This window comes from Eschrichtius robustus, chromosome 18, assembly GCF_028021215.1.
Source record: "Eschrichtius robustus isolate mEscRob2 chromosome 18, mEscRob2.pri, whole genome shotgun sequence".
Taxonomy (NCBI): domain Eukaryota; kingdom Metazoa; phylum Chordata; class Mammalia; order Artiodactyla; family Eschrichtiidae; genus Eschrichtius; species Eschrichtius robustus.
Genome location: NC_090841.1, coordinates 33,960,822 through 33,968,206, shown reverse-complemented (window position 1 = coordinate 33,968,206; position 7,385 = coordinate 33,960,822). Strand labels below are relative to the sequence as shown.

The window sequence follows — 7,385 nt, the reverse complement described above, 5'->3', positions numbered from 1 at the left end:
ATAATTCATCCACTCCTGACTGCACTCTTCTCTTTCATTAGCCCAGTTTGACTAGAGGGACTGAGGACCGAGGAGCTCCCGGTGCTCTGTCTGGTGCTGAACTGAGGTCAAGGATCGGCACTCAGGGTCAAGATTAATAGATAGAAAGTCAGGCAGGCAGTCTAACTGGTTTCAGTCCCAGGGCCCAAAATGAGAGGCCAAGTCCAGATGTGAGGCAGCAGGTAAGAAACCAGGGGGAGCAGAAATTCCATCCAGAGCAGAAGAAGCCTGGAGAGACTCTCCGCGTCATCAGGGCAAAACCGAAGACACGTTTACAGGGTGCCTGCGCTTTCACTACAAGTGAGAGAACTGCTAAAGGTTCAGGTCAGTTCAGACACATTTATTCGACAGCTATTTGCTAAGAACCTCCCTGTGTGCTGGGTTTTGTGCTAAGTATTGAGGGAGCAAAGGCCATTAAGTGCTTACCGTTCAGTCGAAGAGAGGGATAAGGTAGCAATGACCAGAACCTGTGAAAAGATGGAGTAAGCACTGGGTGAGGTGGGTGCCCCCAAAGAGGCATTTCTGTTGATCTGTGGGTTTGTGATGGTAGAGGGATGGAGAGGGGGGCAGGCCAGAGAAACTGTTCCTGAGATCATACCACCTGAACTGGATCTTGAAAGGACAAATGTGAAGGAGAGAAGGATTGGGAAAGAAATTTCAGGCAGAGGAAAGGAGAAGGAAGCTATGTGAGACACTGAGGCTTGAAAAACTATGATGCCTCAAGAAATTTCATTTCTGAAGAAATCGACCACGTTGGGGACTTGGGGGACACTAGACAGAGACCCTGATGAGGGTGAGGCACAGAACCGAAAGCAAGGGCATTAAACTGGACAAAGAAAGGTGGATCTTCCAGCCCTACTCTTCATGCAGAATGCCAGCCTCCAGGCTCTTTCGCCCGAGGCGGAGGTTCATTCAAACCTTAACCACGTATGATTCTCTAGGGGATCTTGCTGAAACGCAGACTCTGATGCAGTAGATTTGAGGATGGGCCTGAGATGCTGCATTTCTAACAGGCTCCTGGGATGATGCTGATTCTGCTAGCCCATAAACCGCACTATGAGCAGCAGGGGTTTAGAGTGCACTAGTCTCCAGAGTGGACATGGAAATGTTCCACTGGAGTGAGGGAAGGAAATGTTAAGACATATCTATAGTCTTTATCAAAACAGTAGGAAATTAGGAGAAGGCTGCGGTGGCGGCGGCTCTGGAGGCCACAGTCGCGGTCCTGGCTTTGGCCCCAGCAGCACCATGGTGCTCGTGCATCAGGAGCTCATGCTCCGGGCCGCCCTCCTGGCCACGGTCTCGGGCTACTTCATCAGCATCGATGCGCATGCAGAGGAGTGCTTCTTCAAACGGGTCACCTCGGGCACCAAGATGGGCCTCGTCTTCGAGGTAGCCGAGGGTGGCTTCCTGGACATCAACATGGAGGCTACAGGGCCTGAAAATAAAGGAATTTATAAAGCAGACAGGGAGTCCAGTGGGAAATACACATTTGCTGCTCACATGGATGGAACATATAAGTTTTGTTTTAGCAATAGGGTGTCCACCGTGACTCCAAAGATAGTGATGTACGCCATTGATAATGGGGAGGCCCCCTAAGGACAAGACATGGAAACAGAAGCTCACCAGAACAAGCTAGAAGAAATGATTAATGAGCTGCTCGCAGTGGCAATGACGGCTGTAAAGCATGAACAGGACAACAGGGGAGTTCAGGAGAGAATACACAGAGCAATCAATGACAACACAAACAGCAGAGTGGTCCTTTGGTCCTTCTTTGAAGCTCTTGTTCTAGTTGCCATGACATTGGGACAGATCTACTACCTGAAGAGATTTTTTTTGCAGTCCAGAGGATTGTTTAAAAAGCCTTTTCCTGGGCTTCCCTGGTGGCGCAGTGGTTGAGAATCTGCCTGCCAATGCAGGGGACACGGGTTCGAGCCTTGGTCTGGGAAGATCCCACATGCCGCAGAGCATCTGGGCCCGTGAGCCACGGCTACTGAGCCTGCGCGTCTGGAGCCTGTGCTCCACAAGAGAGGCCACAATAGTGAGAGGCCCGCGCACCGCGATGAAGAGTGGCCCCCGCTTGCCACAACTGGACAAAGCCCTCGCACAGAAACGAAGACCCAACACAGCCAAAAATAAATAAATAAATAAATAAATATTTAAAAAAAAAAAAAAGCCTTTTCCTGATGATCCCAAACTCATAATTCACTGTTCACCAAACATCTTGGTCATAATAACGTCATTAGTTTCTACATTTTTATTTTCTGAACTGTACATTCACAGCTTCTGTTTCTTTGTGATTAACAGATATTGGGGGAAAACACTTTTTTAGGAAAGTTATAGTGAAATTTGACATGTGATTGGCATGATTTCATATTTGAATTCTGCCTTAATTATACAGGTCCTTCCAGAACTCAAGCACTGTAAGTGGAATATAGGTGTATAGTCCTTATTATACCTTCTTTCCTTTTGTTTTCATCATAAAATGCAGTTTGTTCAGGATAATACTTTACTAAAATGACTGCATTCTTGGGATCCCTTATCCTGCAGTTCAAGTCATTAAAGATTCATTTTGTTGAGTCCTTATGAGAAACAACAATCTGAATCTTGACATTTTCTATCCAGCCTAATGGCAGAGCTCTGTGACTAGAATATGCTACCAGGTTGGTACTTTTACACCTTGTCTATCTTGTTTTTGCTTTAAAGATAAGACTTAAACCAACAACCTTTTTCCCCTTATAGTTTTACTTTGAACCCTAGAACTCAATCACCTCCACTTAAAATTGTTGACACAAGCAGCTAATAACCATTTTTTTGGTTTCTGCCTAACCTTGTAAGAAGTCTCTATTAAAGCCAATTCTCTGGGTGTTTCAGTGAACGATAGTTCTTTTTCTTTCTATGCTAGCACATCCACTTTCTCTACTCTTGGCACATAGGAGGTATGCATTCAAGTAACTGGAAAAATCTGGATTTCTGATGCCAAAGGGTTAAAAGCCTCTTGGATTTCTTTGCAGTGATATACAGCCACTGTTTTATTTTTGATCAGTGGCATTTTGGCCACTGTTTAATTAGAGTACTGAACATTACTGTCAGTATTAGGGTTTTTGTTTTTGTTTTTCTTGGGTCTTTCTTTTATGGCACATGTGAATTTTGTTTTGTATAAAATAAAATGACTTTCTCTTGGTATCTGATGATGGGTTTAAAATTAAAGGAGCATCTGGTTTTGGTGTGGATTTGGTTTGGTGTGGATTTGGTTTGGTGTGGATCCAGGATTATGTTGTAACTGACTTATGTTAGTTACTCATACTTTTTTTTTTTTAATCTTTGCAAGGGGAAAACTACAAGTAACGAGTTTTATATAACTAATTTAAATTTATTAAAAGTTTTTATGTTCAGGATAAGCAATTTTTCAACCTTGGGTGAAAATACTTGCAACAGTTTAAGGTGACTGTGTTTTACCTTAGGACAACTGTTGCATGCCAATTTGTGTGCATGTGTGTGTGAAAACACTTCAAAACTGAGTTAAAAGATGTAAATTTAAAATTGGTTGTGTATCTAATCTGCCCGAGGTTCAGTAAATAAACAATTAATTTTAAAAACAAAAAACAACAACAAGAACAAAAGTAGGAAATTAAATGTTGTACAGTAATATACAGATCAAATCTGGTACCTTCACTCACTCTGTGTGCTGGACAATGGCATGTGTAATATGTAAGAAATCCTGTGGTGGGGTGGACATTCTGTAACTTGGAGGAATTGACAATGGCACCTTTTCTCCTATGTCAAATTTCAACTTATAGTCACATACTGCAATTGTATTACTCAGTGGATTTCTGGATTATATTACCTAATGTTAACTGAGCTTCATAAAATGGACAAGTGGCCTAAAAGGATTCCTACACACAAACTACTGATCAAGAATTACACTAGGAATATAAATACAGGTGAACAGGGCTTCCCTGGTGGCGCAGTGGTTGAGAGTCTGCCTGCCAATGCAGGGGACACGGGTTCGAGCCCTGCTCTGGGAAGATCCCACATGCCGCGGAGCAACTGGGCCCGTGAGCCACAACTACTGAGCCTGCGCGTCTGGAGCCTGTGCTCCGCAACAAGAGAGGCCGCGATAGTGAGAGGTCCGCGCACCGCGATGAAGAGTGGCCCCCGCTTGCCGCAACTAGAGAAAGCCCTCACACAGAAACGAAGACCCAACACAGCCAAAAATAAATAAAATAAATAAATAAATACAGGTGAACAATCAAGTGGCAGTGATAATGTTTCTACTATTCCTGGAATGAGGTCTTGGTAGCTACACAGTAACATCAAAATAATGATTCCAAGATCTGACTCCAAGTTTGTTAAAAATAAATCTAAATTATGAATAAGACTATTTGCACTATGTGTTTACATGTACAAGTATTAACAATTAACCCCACTATGACTGTATCTTGTTCCTTGGGATATTAGTGAAGCCATCATGATTAGCAGGACTTTTCAAAGCAAAGCATTTCCATGGAGCAAACCTGTACTATTTTTCAGCTACATTTAAAGACATGCAACTCTCAATCTGGGACAAAATTTTATTAAATTTGATGTTACATTTTTAGAAACCACTTTTGCATTTTCTTACATAATAGCAGAGACAAAAAGCCATGCACTGGGGAGTGACTTAGTCTTTCTGGTGTATTTTACCACCAAAAATGTACATGAAAAACAGTATGGTAACCAACACATAGAATACCAACAGTGACTCAAGGACTCCCCATCCTCTAGGTGCCAGGGTCATCTCCATTCAGCTAAAAGTTGAGAATAGTACACAGGATATTTTTGATTGGCCTAAAAATTGGCTTACATCACTTTTGCTCAGTTTCCATTGACCTGAACTCAAAACTTGACTGCAACTAACTGCAAGAGAGACTGGGAAGTATTGTCTACCAAAATTTTTAAAAGAGCTGTATTTGAAGCCAGTGTCTCTGGTGAGTAAGTAAAGCTGAGAAGAAGTGGGCCAAAGAACTATTGTATATCATTATACTTGATGGTTAAACTGTGTGCATGTTGGCTTTTTGAAAATTATGTCAAAAAATAAATTAAAAACAATAATAAAAGTATAAAATAAATGGGCATCCAGTCAGACATTTAGGACTAACAGCCAATCTGATTTGTGTATGTGATTTTCTTTTTCAGAGTTTTGTTTTGTTTTTGAGGATATAGCAGTGTCTAGCCCTATTTGAAAAATGTACATAAAGAAACAAACAGGGAAAAAATGCTTAAGGTCAGCTAGCATCTTATTCAAAATACATATAAATGACTTTTTACCAGATTCCTACAAAACTAATGACACATTAATAGATATTAGAGTGTATTATGAAGACTAAACATCAAAATCTATGAATCTAGATGGATTTACTTTCTTTTAAAATTAGTCTATAAACTAGTATATAAAATATACATTTCTGAATGCTTAATTGGTATCTAATAATATTCTCTAGAATTTAGGGAATTAATCTAATTAATTTTGCTAGGCCGACAACAAAATCACAGAAAACAACTCAAGAAATGCAGACCATATAACAGATGACTGTTCTTATTATCTCTGGATATAATAGTCCCAGGGAAGATAAAACATTCATCATACTGTTGTAAAATGAATGAAAGCTGCAAATTAAAATTCCAAATCCTGATAACATAACTGTACAAGAGGGAAAAAAGTGAAATTTACAAGGAACAATTAGAAAAATTATAAATACTTAGGTTTTCTAAAATTATTTTGTAATGTATTTGATTGCTGAGTTATTAAGATTTTTCTCTCATAAAATTACAATAAATTCTAGGCAGTCTGAAAATCCTATCAGCAGGAAGCATGTGTCTTTTTTTTTAATGCAATGTGGCTTTAAAATGAGCAATTCCCAATTATTAACCTTAAAGCATCCCAACAGACAGACACAGAGATAAATGCTTTGTTTTTCTAGAACCTCACACCACGCATTTTCATCCTCTCCTCCTTCCTTCATAGGAAGCAATTAAATCTTTGCATAGAAGATTTACAAGACTTTAGAAAAACAAAATCATTAGAACAAAACAATGTGGTCATTTGAAAAGCATATCAGGGTAGGTAATAACAACTGAATTTTCAGTTATTAAGGCAATAAATTTTTTAATCAATTTGGGAAGTATGAGTATCTGAAATCTTTACATGGCATTAAATGATTTTTCTCTCCTAAGACAATCATTCTGAGACTGACCTCTTAAGGTTTCTCCAAGACCTAACTCAATTATTTTTTTTTTCCTCAGACTTTCTAAAGAAATAATGTACTTTTGAAAATCAGTATGGAACAGAGTAGTAGTTACCAGAGGGGGAAGGGTGTGGAGGGAGGGCAAAATGAGTAAAGGAGGTCAACTGTATGGTGATGAATGAATACTAAACTTTTGGTGGTGAGCATGCCAATGTAGTGTATACAGAAGTCAAAGTATAATGTGGTACACATGAAACATATAATGTTATAAACCAGTGTCACCTCAACATACTCATTATGGTATTTGTTTTATTTTGTATAATTCTTTTTTTCTTTTTTTTTTTTTTTGGCTGTGCCTTGTGGCATGTGGGGATCTTAGTTCCCCAACCAGGGGTTAAACTCATGCCCCTTGCAGTGGAAGTGTGGAGTCTCAACTACTTGACTTCCAGGGAAGTCCCTATTTTGTGTAATTTTTATAGAAGTTAGCTATCATATAAGTCTTAGGATATTTATAAAAACACTTCTCCTTTTTAACCTGATGCAACGTTTAGAGTTGCTAGAAGCAAGAGCACCATCATTTATTGCTCTAAGTAGAGTTAAGGTTAATACATGATGATGTTTGGCAGGTCATAGTTGATGATGTTATGGTGAGATGGTCCCAAAAACAAAGGAATGAAGCAAGGTACTTCAAAGGCCCAGTTTTAAAGTAAGTATACTTGAGGTTGCAGACAGGAGCTCAGAAGCCAAGATTGGAATTTGTTTCAAGTCTCCTGGGAAACTCTTTCAGCTAAAGAGAGTGCAAACACACACACACACACACAAATCTTTCAGTTGTTGAACAGCTGAGTGCTGATGAATGTACACCTGAAGGGCTCACACCAGCAGATTTGCTGGATATGGTCCTGTTTGGGGGAGTCAGCACAATACTATGTGCTTACGACCCGACAGAGTCTAAGGACGGGCCATAGCCCAAAGATATGGACAGCAAAAGACACAGTTCAGAAACACACGACTATGAGTCAAGACCAATTCAAAAATGCCCCAAAATATTTTCAAAGGGATAGAACCATTTATTTCATGGTTACTTTTAAGAAATAAATAAAAATCCTGAAAATACTGCCT

At 39.8% G+C, this 7,385-nt stretch overlaps 1 pseudogene; it reads left to right on the top strand.

Annotated features, from left to right (window-relative positions):
* The first annotated feature begins 1,284 nt into the window (after positions 1-1,284).
* On the top strand, positions 1,285-1,935 carry LOC137751851 (transmembrane emp24 domain-containing protein 2 pseudogene; annotated as a pseudogene).
* The last annotated feature ends 5,450 nt before the right edge of the window (positions 1,936-7,385 follow it).